The sequence below is a fragment of the Papaver somniferum genome, unplaced genomic scaffold, assembly GCF_003573695.1.
Source record: "Papaver somniferum cultivar HN1 unplaced genomic scaffold, ASM357369v1 unplaced-scaffold_35, whole genome shotgun sequence".
Classification (NCBI taxonomy): Eukaryota; Viridiplantae; Streptophyta; class Magnoliopsida; order Ranunculales; family Papaveraceae; genus Papaver; species Papaver somniferum.
The window spans coordinates 6,372,714-6,388,515 of record NW_020645971.1 but is presented as its reverse complement, the minus strand read 5'-3'; the positions used below and the strand labels follow the sequence as shown (position 1 = coordinate 6,388,515).

Here is a 15,802-nt window from a genome sequence, read left to right as displayed (position 1 = left end):
AGGTGTTTTTTCCCCGGCTTTGCAACGGCTTTGGCTGTTGCGAAAAGTTTAGCAATTGCCAGTTGCTGTTGCGAAAAGGTTTAGCAACTGCCGGCTGCTATTGCTAGATTATTGTCGCAACATCTTGAAGCTGTTGCGAAATAGAAAATTCGCAACTGCTCCATAGCTGTTGCGAAATTTATAACAAAAAACTTAGAACGGCTAAACTTAGACGAAACCAGTTTTATTATTCTGGTTCTAAATTTAGCAACAGTTTTCGGCCGTTGCTAATTTTTTGCAACATAAGAAAAAAGTCAAGTCCACTAGTCGTTGATTTAGTCAAGAGTTCCCTGTAACAAATTCAGGCCAAATCCAGGCCACACATTACTGAGAGACACATTGAGTGCGCACTAAACAACAAAGTCTTCCATTTGAACAATTTATTCATGCCAATAACATACAATCAATATACCCAATGAAGTTCAGTTTCTAAAATTCAGGCCACAACACTGAGAACATATCAGAATCACCCTAATAATCTAATATTCAGTAGGAAACACTGAAAGCATACAAAACATAACTTATTAAGACATGCATAACTCATGCTGTAAAAGAACATTAGAATTTCTTGATCAGGTGACTGCATTTATAAACCTAAGTTAGAGAAGAAATAGCAAACTCCAGATACATACGAAGGAATAAATATATTATTGCAAAAATCATTATACTTGTGACGTCGATATATCCCTGACATTCTGGATAAATTGGTAACCTATTCCTAATTGGTAACCTATTAGTAATCTGAACACGGTGCAGTCTTGGAAAATCTGGACATACCATATTTAATTGTGAATCATGATTGTGTTCAACACCATAGAGCCAATAATCTTGGATTATATCCTCTTGAGCGCCTGAAAATCATAAGTAACGAATTAGTAATGCACATTAAGCTACTTACGGAACTTGCTCAAGTGATGAAAGTAGGTCAAAAACAAAATTAACAGACACACACAAATACCTGAGTGACATGATTCTCATAAACATTTTCTTCAGTATTTGTGCCTGAACCAAATAGAATGTTTGAGAAAATTAGTGCAACTGGTGAAACGGATAATGTTCTTCCAAGGTTCAAAACCTATCACAGGATTAAGTGAGCAGGAAGCTAAATGTCAACATTTTAATAACAAAGAAAAGACCAGGAAGCTAGAGGGGAGAAGGCATGAAATTACAGGACTAAGAGAAGTGAGAATTGGAGAAGGCATCTTACCGCAGGCATGCTTTCGCGAAGGATGAATGTCAATTGAGTGTACAATCTCAGATGGCACAATGACACCACTATCAACTCCATCAAAATAAGAAAATCATAATCCATCGTCTGAAACAACAAACCAAATAGAGTAAGAAAGTTATTCTCATACTTAGTGGAATAGAATCATTTAATCAACCAGATGAAAAAGTGGCAAAGACGAACCTGTATCTCAGTTGGAAAGATAGCACTGAAGAGCATCAACTTGTTTATTATAAATAAGTTCAGTACTTAAATTTTACTATTATTTATATAACAACAAAAAGAATATAATAAAAAGCAACCATACCCATGTAATAAATATCCACTCATTGAGAAAGAGCAAGCATTACATATAGCTAATGTTACAGTTAGTATCAAATCCTCCATCATTACCTGATATCTTTCCTTAGTGAACTGGTAAGCTTCTTTTGAATTCTCAATTCATTTTGTAAAGTCATACATATAAACAAACTAGTATTAGTCAGTAAATAAACTAGTATTAGTTTGAATTAGTCTGAATTCTCAATTCATTTTGCAAAGTGCATACATATAAACAAACTAGCATTAGTCAGTAATAAACATGAAAAATTAAAAAGGACTAGTACCAGGCAATGGCAGCAGCCGTAGGCTCATTGATGATACCCATAACATTAAGACCAGCAACGACCTAGCATCCTTTGTAGCTTGACGCTGAGATTCGTTGAAGTATGCAGGGACTGTAACAACAAAGTTCTTAACTATAGAACCAAGGTATGCCTTAGCAATCTCACGCATCTTAATCAAGTCCATGGATGAGATTTCCTCAGCGGCGAACTGCTTCTCTTCTCCCTTGTATGAGGCCTCAATCATGGGCTTGTCAGCTGGACCAGATAGAATATTGAATGGCCAGTTCTTGATACCACCTTGGACAGCGGTGTCACAGAAGCTCCTACCAATCAAACGCTTGGCATCTGTAAAGCCAAAATCACATTAGTAATAGCTCTTAACCAGTTCATAGGAATTGGGGACATTGAAAATTAGAAATTAGGCTTCTGGTTCGTAATAGGCTAACCAAAAGAAATGAAGTTTAGATTGATGCATGAAATTGGAGCATTAGGATCATGTCCATTAAGAATTCGAGCACCATAGAAAGTAAACACACAATCTAACACTTTAATAAAAGAAAGGAAGTTTAAGGAAATGTAAAATCAATATAAAAATAAAACACACCGAACAATTACGATAGAATGGATTAGAAAGTACGAGTTTGGTTGTCCAATTCTTTAAAGAGGCAACTGCGACAAGGTCATCATCTGTGCAGAGTTTGACCCATTTTAGTTCATCACCAGGAACCTGTTAATCTGAATTGATAAGTCTCAAAGAACTGTGGTAAAATGACTATTAATTGATCAAAACATACAACAGAAAAAGCAGGGAGAAGTGGCCAGATCAGTTGAATTGCTATGAATTCATAGCCATTGCGCTTGCATCTTCCCCATTTCTAGTCAACATCAATCACCAGTTCCTCCACTGCAATCCATATACCCCTACAACAGCTTGCAGCAAGACCATTTCATTAAATAAAACTTTCAATCCCTTATTCACAGTAATAACAACTTCAGCTAGCACTCAGGCATTTCCTCAAACATGTTGTGTTCACGACTTTCTGTTTGCAAAGATGAATTGAGTGTATTCTTCTAACCCCTGTCTCATCTCCTTCCCTGCAACTACTCACAAATTGAAAACACACCCATAATTCCTAACTCTTTAAACACGCATATCAACCACAACAACAAATTGAGTGTACCATTTAGTCCTCATACCTGTAACCACTGAAGATACTTGACAAGCCCCTTTTGAGCAACATACACTTTTCTATGAGCTAAATCATCATGTTCCTTCATACCTACACAACAATAGATCATCATGGACATTCATTAGTCAATTACTAATACAGAGAGTGAAGAAATTGAGGGATAGGTACTGAAACCCCCGACAAACAAATCAAAATTCGAACTACCAATCTAACAGAAACCCTAAAGTCTAATAAAATTACCTTTACATGGTGGAGATATAGTTAGCTAAAATTAAAATACAAACCGAAATTAAAACAAAATAAATAAATAATCAGAAACCTTAATACAAATGAACAGAACGAGGTCTTGATTTGAAGAAACCCTAACCTGGGTTTTCTGGGTTTTTTTGTTAAGGGAGAACATCAAGGCATCATCATCAGAGAACTCTAAAACCCATATCTAAGAAGCAAAACAAAAATTAAATAAAACTCATAGGTAAAGTCTCTCCATTATAGCAAAAACCTCACAAAACAAAGAAATTTTTCTAAGAACCCTAGATTAAGCGAACACTGTAATCTTCTTCACCTAAAACGAAATAGTTTGCTTGATTTAATCGAGAAATCTTCTTCACTTAAAATGAATCGAGATTTTGTCTAAAGATTGAGTTGTTAATCGAGTTTTCAGACTGAGAGGGAATGAGAACTTCAGAGTTTTTTGGACTGGAAAACAGAAGTCGGCTAGAGAAAAAAGAAGTGTGAAGTGAAGAGGGAAGATGAAGCGAGGTAAGTGTATATGGGTTAGGGTTTAATTTAATGGTTTAGATTTTATTCTAAAAACTGTATCTACGGCGGAGATTTACACACCTAAATACACGTGTAAAATTTAGGTGTTACCAGGCACACAACCAGGTCGCACACGGGAAGTTCTGGTGTTACCTGGCACACAAACAGGCAACACATGTGGTTTTCTCAGCAGTTGCGAATTTTAGAGCAGTTGCAAAATCAGTTGCGAATTCGCAACTGCGTAAGCGCTGTTGCAAAATTTAGTTGCTATTTTGGAAAAATGGTGAGTGTTAACTTTGTTGAGACTTGAGGTATAACCGGTCATACCCTATATAATATAGCTAGTTGAAATCGGTCATGGGCTACATTGTAAATCAAGGTATAACCGATCACAAGCTATATTGGAATGCAAGTTGTAACCTGTCATAAGTTACTTTGGGAACCAATGTATAACCAGTCAAAATATGAATTGGGAAGTTAGTTTCACAATCTACCCTTGGGAAGCAAGTTGTAACCGATCACAAGCTAACGCCGAAGCAAGGTGTAACCAGTCACAAGCTACCTTGTGAGCAAGGTGTAACTGATTACGACCTGTATTGGAATTCATGTTATAACCGGTCACAAAATATTTTGGAGTGAGGGTTTAATCGGTTCCATATACAAAACCCATAACCATGGTTCACATATGTCTTCATGGTGTTGTGAATTAGGGTTTTGGGTTTGTCAAGTTGAGAAGCTTCCGGATGTCGACATATTTGAACATGTACATAACTCTTATCATTTATTGTTCGAAGATATTCCTTGATACTTAAGGTTATCCCTGGTCGAAAAAGTGAAAAACATTTAATTATGATTTTCATCATATATGTTTTTGTTAGAGTACTGCCCGGTCGAACTCGCAAGCGTTTCTATCTCAAGCTTGTTTGTCAAGTTTAGTTGCCAAAACTATAAGTCTTTATTTTCTACTCTACTTATAGCTAAGTCTTGGATTAGGATAGAAAGTGTAGTTGAGCATTAGACTTCACGACATTCATCGATTGAAGACGAAGAACTACTAAGGGGAGCTTTTGGAACTTCATCAACAAAAGGTATATGGAGAGTTGAACTCATCTATCACCAAAAAGTCTATCTACTCTATCTCCTATTTCAGACAAAAGTCGTATAGCTATATAGACTTCGATTATACACATTTGATATTTCGAGATGAGTTTAACTCGCTTACATATTTCTCTAAATATGTGTTGGTAAGCTTTCGCGTTAACCAAGTTCATCTTATATTCTTGACAAAAGTCAAAAGATGATCATGTGAAAATCTACTTGTAACATCTTACATGATTTGTGTGGGACAGTCATTTGATGTAGACTCAGAATGTTTCGTATTGATCATTCGATCACTTGAAAATTGCTTTGAATCTAATAGTTTGTGTGAGACAGCTATTGTCGTCTTCTAAGAATGTTTCAATGATTGAAATGGGAGTTTAGAACAAATAACCATGATTGGATATAACACAGTATGCGTACTTGTATGCTAACTGTTGCAAGTTATTCCAAGTCCGGGAACCATAATATGCATACCCGTATGCATACTGGTTGGTTAATGAAAGTCCGGGAACTTAGTATGCATACTGGTATGCTTACCGGCGTGAATTTCAAGTTCCGGAAATTCAACTGAGTTTGGAAGGTATGCGTACCCGTTCGCATACTGGCGAACTCAAACTTAGTCTGGAAACTTAGGTATGCGTACCCGCTTGGATACTTGAGTAGGTTATGTTCTAAAATCAATTTATTCATGAACTAATACATTTATATAATAAGGAATGCAATCTTTTGCAAACAGTAGCTATAATGTTCATGAATTGATTCGAGTGAATCAACATTGATTTTTCTTCAATTGTGTCTTGTATACTTCTATGAGAATATAAACAATTGAACAACTCTAGAACTAGTTTCATTTGAGTCATTTGAACTAGTTATGGTTAAGATGAATATGGTTAATATGAAAGTGTTCATATGGATAACTTCGATTAACTATTGTTGAGCCAACAAGGTGTACACGTTTAGGAACGGTTACTCATATCTAAATTAATGAAGTCACTTTTCATTTGTGTGTATCAAGCTAAGTTCGATCTAACGGTTGAAAGATATTATCTTGAGTTTAATCAGGTTTTCATCTAATGGTGAATATTGAATGCTTTGTTACTAAGGTAATATTGATTGCAAACCCTGATTTGAAGACTATATATGGGAGAAATCTAGCAACTGGGAAACCTAATCCCCACACCTCGTGTGTGATACTATTATTACACAACATCAAAGTTCAATTGTATCACAACTTCGACAACAATACTATGGTGATATGTATCACTCCCCCTTAGTCAATATTCCATCTCACATGGAAACCACTCCCCCTTACATAATGATCCGAAAAACATATGTATTTGTAGTGTGAACTACACATTAATTCTCCCCCTTTTTGTCAATAAAATTGGCAAAGGTACGAAAACTAGTGGGATCCCAATGAAATTTCCATAGAGACATTTCATGACCAAAAGAAAGCACATATCAACTTTTTAGATGCCATCATATAGCCGAAGCTAAATGCATTCATCAAGGAGTTTATAAAGATACAAGATAACCCCTATAATATTCCACAGCCGCACTCCCCACAAAGATTTGACAATTAAGCACAAGTTCAATTAAGAACTCTCCCCCATAAAAAAATGTCATTCCCGAAAGAACAACAAGAGCGACCTTACTTTCACAAGAAAAGAAGGATATCTTTGGACATAAAAAATCACATACAAATATGAATTTGAATCCAAAATATTCAATTAAATTAACCACAAGGAAATCCATGATTAATTTAATCGGAAATGCTCAACATAAGAGAACTTATGGAGCCGCACAGTATATTCATAAAAATATGGATCAGGGAAGATCAATACTGCGGAACATACAAGGATTCTTTCTATTTTCCATCACTATTTGCACAATGACATACAATAGACATAATCCTCATAAACAAAAGTTCATCCTATCTTCCATCAATATTTGCATAATGACATACAATAGGGTTAACTTTTGTAATGTCAAAAGTTCATTCATTCTTTTATCAATACTTGCATATCGACATGACTTTTGACAAAGTATGGGACAATCATAGTTAATGGACGCAAACACACATATCCCATAACAAATTGTAATATATAAAACCATAAATATTAATACTGCAAAAATCATCTTCCAAACAACTTTAGAATTTAAACAATAAACCTAAAAATAATGAAGATGAAAACGTTGGACATAGCTATGTGTAATCACAATAATGGCTATTCCAAACTCTAGTTATTCTTCCTAAAAACAAAAGAATAAAATTCTCATAAGAAGATTTACTAGATATAATAGAGCTTTCTCAGAGCATCTATCGAGAATTCATTCTCATTATTGAAAAACTCATTGATTATGGGCTCGTTCAATTGCTCTAAATCTTCAGAAATATCAGTCAACTCACTAAGTTCTCTTTTTAGATCATACAAGGTACTCTTTGTTAGAGACAACATGTGTTCATAGTGAGTCATCTTTTCTAAAGACGAAACAATTTGAGATTTTAAATCATTTCTTTTGTTGATGAAATCTTTCACCATACCTCTGAAGTTATTATCGAAATGACAAATAGACAAGAGGAAGTTAGAGGAAGAACCTTCTCCATTATTTGTATCTTTCACATTCTTCATCCTTGAAGAAGAGATTCCTTCACACAAGTACACATTAACTGCTTCAACCGCATCCCTCTTTGTGGTGCCTTTAGTTACGGGAGCCATGAAACTGTATCTTTTAGGGAGAAGAAGAGCTACAAAAGAATATAAATATACTTATGGATATTCAAACCCTAGAAGAATGTAGAACAAGTCTCCCGTGGTTTATACTCCATTTCTAAAAAATATTAGGAGAATATTTTCTTAACAAAAATAAGAAAAACAAATAAATACACAACTTGAGCCACCTTGATGCAAACCTCATTTTCTCAAGTTAAAAATGAGGATGCGGACGTCACTGGTATTAGATAGTGACGAAGTGAGCCAAACGCTCCCCTCTTTTACCACATAGTGGTTTTTTCAAGGTTTGTTGCATAAACAGATTTCTTACCTCGTCCGAAAGTATAGATTTTAGAAAAACCACGTTGATTATCTAAATATAGATTCATCATTCTCATGTTCTCTTGAAGTTTGGAAATTCTTTTGTTGTTCCTTTTGAATCTCCAACACGTGCTTTGAACATGATTCGCATTTCCACAAAACGAACAAATCAACAAGGATTTTTTGTTGAATTGCATTCTTTTTATCACAACATTCAACATTCATTCTTCCATGATCAGTTGGAACAACAGAGTTGGTTATGCTTGCAGTTTTGCTTTTAAATCCTAAACCATTTGTGTTTCCAAAGGATTTCTGACAGAATAGCATTGCTGAGATTTTGTCAGAACTTCCACATAATCTCTGCAGATCATCCTTAAGGGTATTAATCTCTTTTTCCTTTAGGGAAATGGTTTTGGTGAGTTCAACATTAAGACAATCTATCTCAAGATTTTTCACCTGGATTGATGATTCAAGTTTCTTGAATGAAGCTTTTAATTGAAGATTTTCTTGAAGAACCTCTCTATTCAAGAATTCAAAAATCTCTGTGTCAGACTCAAGTTCTGAATCAGAATTTGAGTAGGTGGATGTTTCTGCTACAAGAGCTGAGGGTTCATTACATCCATTAGACGTATCCAAGATGTTGACACCCAGAAAAGTTTTTTCTTGTATTGAATCATCTGAAACAAATACTGACAAAATACGTTTATCACATCTATTGATTCTTTTTACAAATTCTTTAATCTTTTTTGTTATCAGTGATTTATCAAAACCAACATGATTGGAACAACATTCATCAGCCCAAGACAAGTTAAAGGCTTCACTTGCGTTAGAAACATCATTGAATGCAGATGTTCTAACCGAATTTTGATCAAGAATTTTTAACTTTCCAACAAAAGCATTGCTGGAAAGAGTATCAAGGTTATTTCCCTCAACGATGGCATGCTTCTTAGAATCATATCTAGATGGCAGCGATCTGAGAATTTTCATCACAATGTCCTTTTCAGGAATAGTCTTACCCAATGCAAAAGATGCATTAACAATTTCAAACACTTTGTGATTAAACTCATCAAATGTTTCTTCATCTGCCATACAGAGGTTTTCCCACTCAGAATTTAGGTTTTGAAGCCTCGCTTCTTTCTCACTGGTATTCCCTTCAAATACTGTTTCTAAGATATCCCATGCTTCTTTAGACTTTGTGCACGTAGACAAATGGTGTTGAATATCTGGGGTAATGACATGTATGATAGCATTTAAGCCGTCGGAGTTTTGCTTTGCAGCAAGGATTTCTTCCGGACTATATGTCCCAATATCCTTAGGTATAGATACATCGCCTTCTGTATTAACCGGAGGATCATAACCATTAACAACACGTACCCATGTTTGAAAATCACGAGCTTGAAGAAAAGCACGCATAACAATTTTCCAACATAAGTAGTTTGAGCCATCGAAGATTGGTGGTACGTTTATGGAGATAGAATTCTTGTCCATAGAGTCAGATCGCTACAAACACAGACTTATAAGGTTTTTAAACGTGTTTGCCTGTTCTGATACCAATTGAAAAAACTGGGGTCTAACACCCACACCCAATATTTCGCTTAGCAATCTGTATGGAAAAACTCCAATATACTTTTAATAGAGTCAACTAGACAGTCAGACTCAATCTTAATAAAAGTATATCAAAGAGTTATATCTCACTTTCTCGATTCAATACTTACTCAAGCAAATAGAAATATGCGAGTCTAATTGAATACAAGAGAAATCACTTGAACGGTACCAAAGACCAATGTTCAAGGATCAATCAATTTCAATCAACAACCAAAGGTTGGATTTCCCAATTGATCGATTCAACGCACAACCTGTGATATTTCAATTATATAACAAAATATAATGCGGAAAAGAAATAACACAGACACCAGAAGTTTTTTTAACGAGGAAACTGCAAATGCAGAAAAAACCCAGGACCTAGTCCAGATTGAACACACACTGTATTAATATAAGGACCCTCAAGCTCGTCAACGCTATTAGACCAGTCAAGTGACGAATTAGCCGATAATAACTCGATTAGTTTAACATGGACGTTAATTAAAAGAAATCTATGTAACAACGATCTAGATACGAAACTAGTATCTTTAAATAGGTCTCAAAAAGTTACACAGAATGGACTACTCGAACGTGTCATTCGGACATCTGATGAAGAAGATATATGTTATCTTAGGTGAAGGGTAAAATGGTTATTTCACATTAAAGTGTTATCAAGGCAACCGACTTTTCTTGTCAGGGAACCTCTGTGAATAACTCAAAAACAACTTGATAAGGTCTAGAATTTCTATTTTCTCTTTCGTTCTCTTATTCTTCTTCTCTTTCATCTTTTCTTCTTATGCTCGTCTCCTACAGCAATTCTGCAACGATTTTGAGAAACAAAACAATGGTTTTGAGATCGAGAGAAGAAGATATAGATCGAGTATTGATTGTTGGTGATGGTGTTGTATTTCTTTGAAAACGGGATGAAGAAGATGGAGTTCTTGTTGTAAATCGAGCATAGGATTTCTGAAGTTAGGGTTTGTGAAGAATAGAGAGGTGATTTGGGTTGCTGTTAGATAAAGAACAATAGGGTTGTATCTGAATCGAAGTTATGAAGTAGTTTTGAAGATGAATCAAGAGTTAGGGTTCTCAGAGATTTGAATTAGGGTTTCTGGAAGAATTAAAAAATTAATTAGAAGATGAAATTAATATTTTAAGAAGGGGATTTGAGATGGGTATTGATCTATTGGATGAATTAAGATTAGAGTTGAGGAGTAATTCTAGTTTGATGAAGTTATGGTTTTGAAGTTTTTTATGAAACTAAGGCCTCTCAGTAGATTGGTTTTAAGTTTGAATTGGTGATGAACAAGAAGAAGTAAGGACTGGTTTGAGCAATTGAGGAAAGGGTTGGAGTTAATTAGATATTTTGGAGTTGTTTTGAGGTTGATAAATTGAGTCAGGTGGAGAAGAAACTGAATTCAATTGCCTGAGCATTCCTAAATTGAGGTAACTGTTCTTCTATGTGATTTTAGATAAGTTATTCATTTCAATTGTTGAAATTATGAAATGGTTGATGAGTATGAATTGAATTGAAATTGATAAGGGTATGAATTTAGAAGTGAACTGGTGTTGTTGTGAGTTAAAGGAAAGAACAATAATGATGCTGAAATTATTGTTAGTGGAATGGGGAGACAATGGTCTAGTGTTGCAGGTGATATGAACGATTGAGTTGTTAAATAGTAATGATGTTGAAGTTGAACTGATGTTGTTGGTTGTATAGATTAAGTTTGAAGTGATTAAGCTAAGATGCCTGAACTAGTGTAAGATGATTGAAATGGAATTGAAGTTGCAACTGTATCGGGTGGTTAACTGAGGAAGCTGAAGTGATGTGTGGAAGTTGAGGTTATGTTGATGATGCAGTTCTTAAGAGTGGATATAATGGTTGAGATGCAGCTGCAACTAGATTGCAGATTTGGAGTTGCTGGTGCTATGTGGGTTGTTGGTTTAAGGATTATAGCTGGAGTTTTAATTACAGAAATGAAGTGAGAATGGTAAGGTGTAGGGGTCATTGTGTATATGATGTTACAAACTATTGATGGTTGAAGTTGTATATGAGTAAATCAGTTTGGTGGTTATGGTTGTGGCTGAAATGCAGATGAGTTTAGAGTTGAAGCATTAGTATGGTGGTTGTATAATCATGTGAAAGAAAGTCTGAAGATTGAGTTAGATGTTGCTTAAAGCAGCATTTTGCAGGTAAGCTAATTTATCTATTGTAATCGATTATGAAGTTTTTTTAAGAATGAATGAGCTGATGTAATGTATAGTTTAAAGTTGAACTTAAGTTAGAGTTATAAAGATGGAGTTGCAGTTGTGTGAGAACCTTTGGTTTGTCTGACTGAGCTTATTCAGTCTGACTCGGTTTTGTTGTTGTGTGACTCAGTCTGTTTGGCTGAGTTATTCCTTTTACTTGAATCAGTCTTGCTGACTGAGTTAACTCGTTGACCTGACTTTGACCGAGTTGACCATTTGACCTTGGAGGGACGTTGACTGTTAGTTGAACCATTTGACCATCAGTGACCGCTATTTGACCCAGTTGGGTCAGCACTTGTGTAACGGGCTGAGTCTAGTGGACTTGGGCTTAGTGCCATGTATTCTTAGTTAGATATTTTGGACCATTTATGATCCGAATTAGCCTTTGGCTTATTCTACAAAGTTGTAGGATTTCATAAGACTTAGCTATGGACTATAGAACCAACCTAATTGAGTAAATAAACCTTAGATATATTAAAGATAGATCATAAAAAGGTGTAGAACCATAAATGGGCTTACAACCATTAGATAGACTTGAATGATTCTTGTGTAAGCCATTTTGGCTAGATTCTTAGAGTTCTTGTGTGATTAACAGTTAATCTTTATTAACAACGACCGATTCAAAGGATGAACCAGTGGATCGTGGATCTCGAGGTAGGCGTGCCTTGTCATCAAATGAGGTGGGAATCGATAACGAACTCTCTTGTATTCATTATTGTTTTACAAATCAATCTTGGTGTTGTGAAATTCATGCATATCTTTGTGTGCTTTGTGTGGTATGAGATGTGTGCCAACACAATATCAGTATTCTATGGCTAGGGTGATACACCGCAATATTACACGGCTACGGCGATACACCGCAATATTATTCTTCCTTTATATATTCAATATTCTATGGCTAGGGCGATACACCGCAGTATTACTTATTCGGTGTGGAATTGGCATCAATATTACTCTTCCCTTATGTGCGGAAACACACATCTCATACATGGATGTTTACTGTTATTTATGGATGTCTTTGAAGAAGTTTCTACTTTGTGTTTTACCGTCTTTCCATGTTTTATCGACTTTCAGTAAAACTTGCATTGTCTTCAAATCATATTAATGATTACTTGACAACTAGTTGTTATTTTCACGGGGCACCCCTTTTAGGGATGATGTGCTCACCCATTCCCAATTTCAGTTTCAGAGACAGATCAAAGTTACGGAACGGAAGCTTTGTAGCGTTGAGTCTTCTGCTATGTATATTATGTTGTATATTCTATTTGCAAACCAAATGACTATTGTATATGCATCATTTGAGAGGAGTTCTTATTTATATATTTCTGAGCGGGGCTAGTTTTTGGGTTAAGTTTTGTTGCAGATTTACTATTTGAATGTTTAAGTAAATGATTAGATTCTTAGTGCCTCTTTATTTAGTTAATCTCTTGGATTACTCAGCTGCTAGGTTTGGGTGCGCTACAATTAAGCCGCTACAGACACTATCCTACTACAAACTAACTTCGCTCTGGACTACAGTTGAATCCCAATAAATCTCACACTGATCCAAGGTACAGTTGCGCTCCTTACGTCTCTGATCCCAGCAGGATACTACGTACTTGATTCCCTTAGCTGATCTCACCCAAAACTAAGAGTTGCTACGACCCAAAGTCGAAGACTTTAATAAACAAATCTGTATCACACAGAAAAGTTTGCGGTAATAGATAAATCTGTCTCCCACAGAAATACCTACGAGTTTTTGTTCCGTCTTTTGATAAATCAAGGTGATCAGGAACCAATTGATAACCCAGACTTATATTCCTGAAGAACATCCTAGAAATATCAATCACCTTACAGTAATCTTAATCGACTAGCGAAACAAGATATTGTGGAATCACAAACGATGAGACGAAGGTGTTTGTGACTACTTTTCTATCTTGCCAATCGAAGAAATTAATCTCAAACCAATCTTTACGATAGAAACCTCAAGATCAGATCACGTAACTACAGAGAAAATAGTTGGGTCTGGCTTCACAATCTCAATGAAGTCTTCAAGTCGTTAACATATAGGGTCTCGATAGAAACCTAAGGTTAAAGGAGAATCGATTCTAGCTAATACAACTAGTATCACACATGAGGTGTGGGGATTAGGTTTCCCAGTTGCTAGAGTTCTCCTTTATATAGTCTTTCAAATCAGGGTTTGCAATCAATGTTAGCTTAATAACAAATCATTCATATTCACCGTAGATGAAAACCTGATTAGATTCAAGCTAATATCTTTCAACCGTTAGATCGAACTTAGCTTGTTACACACAAATGAAATGCACGTTTATTTAGGTTTGTGTAACCGTACCCAAACATGTACATTTAGTTGGTTCAACAGTAGTTAACCAAATCGTTAGCCATATGAGCACTTTCATATCAACCATATTCATCTTAACCATAACTAGTTCAAATGACTCAAGAGAAGTAGTTAGAGAGTTGTTCAATTGCTTAGATCTCATAGAAGTATATAAGACACAATCGAAGAAAAAACGATTTGATTCACTCGAATCAATTCATGAACTTTATAGCCACGGTTTGCAAGTATGCATTCCTTAGTTTATATAAGTTTAAGTTCACGAATAATCGTTTTTAGAAACTAACCCACTTAAGTACGCATACTGGTACGCGGACTTAAGTACCCAGAATAAGTTTGTTTTCAGATCACAAACCCCAGCAAAAATTCACGGGATGTGAACTTCCGACAGTGCGCCTACTGGTACGCGGACTTCAGTTCCGGTTTTCCTAAGCAGCAAAGTATGCATACTTTGGTTCAAGGAATAAGGACTTACACACGTATGAGTTATCACACAATGTTTATATCCTTTCAAGCCTATATTCTAAACTCTCATTTCAATAATTGAAACATTCTTAGAGGACGTTATATAGTTTTTGTTCACAAGCTATTTTTCGTCAAAGCGATTTTCAAGTAATTGAAACTAATATGACTTTCGTCACTAGTAAAGATGAACTTGGCCAAAGCGAAAGCTTACCAACACATATTTCGAGAAATAGATAAGCGAGATAAACTCGACTCGAAATAGCAAATGTGTATAATCATAGTCTATATAGCAATATGACTTTTGTCTCAAGATAGGAGATAGAGTAGATAGACTTTTGAGTGATAGATAAGTTCAAGTCTCCACATACCTTTTAGTCGATGAAGTTCCACCAATTCCTTGAGTAGTTCTTCGTCTTTGTATTATGATCGCCATGGATTCTAGAGCTCAACTACACTTTCTATCCTAGTCTGAGACTTAGCTAATAGTAGACTAGAAATCAAGACTTATAGTTTTGATCACTAATATTGACAAACATGCTTGAGATAGAAACGCATGCGAGTTCGACCGAGCAGTGCTCTAACAAAATTCAACAGCCAATAAACACTTTGTAAAACCCATAATCAAATCAATGAAATCATATCACACAAAAATCAGATCTGGTGTTTACACAATTTTTACAAACAAAAAAATAAATAAAAATAAATATCAAAAATAGTTAAAGCTTACTCTAAACCTAAAGATCAAAAGAAGAAATATAGTATATCTTAATTTAGTTATTGACAAACAAAAAAGAAGGAAGACGGGAAGAAGAAAGTCGAGTAGCAGCAGTAGCTTCCGTAGTTGGGGGTGGAGAAGGGAGGCGACTGAGAGAAGGAGAGTATTATACTGAAATATTAGATTTAGGGTTTCCATTTATCCTCTGAATCAATGGGTAGAATCTAATACTTGTAAATCAACGATGGAAACTAAGTACAAAAATTAATCGGTTTTCCAATGGTTTTCGGTTCGGTTTTAGAGGTCAAACCAAACCAAAACCAACACTATCGGGTTTCCACTTTCTACACCATAACCAATCCATTAGTAATGGTTTGTTTTGGTTTCTTCCTAATCGATCTGGTTCGGTCTCCAGCGGAAAACCGAAACCATGTTCAACCCTAATATTAATGAAGATGGGTTGATGTTACTGAAGATGTTCATTATAGCAGCA

The 15,802-nt window shown here is 35.4% G+C and overlaps 3 long non-coding RNA genes across 5 annotated transcripts; 1 reads left to right on the top strand and 2 right to left on the bottom strand.

Annotated features, from left to right (window-relative positions):
- Positions 1 to 626: 626 nt before the first annotated feature.
- LOC113342303 lies at positions 627 to 2,598 on the bottom strand. Of its 2 annotated transcripts, XR_003356588.1 has the most exons (5): positions 2,510 to 2,598; positions 1,873 to 2,217; positions 1,247 to 1,354; positions 998 to 1,041; positions 627 to 890 (listed from the first exon to the last, which is right to left on the bottom strand). It is a non-coding gene; the product is annotated as an uncharacterized LOC113342303 (long non-coding RNA). The 2 variants fall into 2 exon arrangements; XR_003356587.1 differs by having other exon boundaries at positions 1,247 to 2,217.
- A 101-nt stretch (positions 2,599 to 2,699) lies between these two features.
- On the bottom strand, positions 2,700 to 3,776 carry LOC113342304. The gene is made up of 3 exons (XR_003356589.1): positions 3,430 to 3,776; positions 3,070 to 3,152; positions 2,700 to 2,973 (listed from the first exon to the last, which is right to left on the bottom strand). It is a non-coding gene; the product is annotated as an uncharacterized LOC113342304 (long non-coding RNA).
- A 6,223-nt stretch (positions 3,777 to 9,999) lies between these two features.
- On the top strand, positions 10,000 to 13,142 carry LOC113342225. Of its 2 annotated transcripts, none has more exons than XR_003356528.1 (3): positions 10,000 to 11,734; positions 12,387 to 12,471; positions 12,975 to 13,142. It is a non-coding gene; the product is annotated as an uncharacterized LOC113342225 (long non-coding RNA). The 2 variants fall into 2 exon arrangements; XR_003356529.1 differs by having other exon boundaries at positions 12,944 to 13,140.
- Positions 13,143 to 15,802: the final 2,660 nt, after the last annotated feature.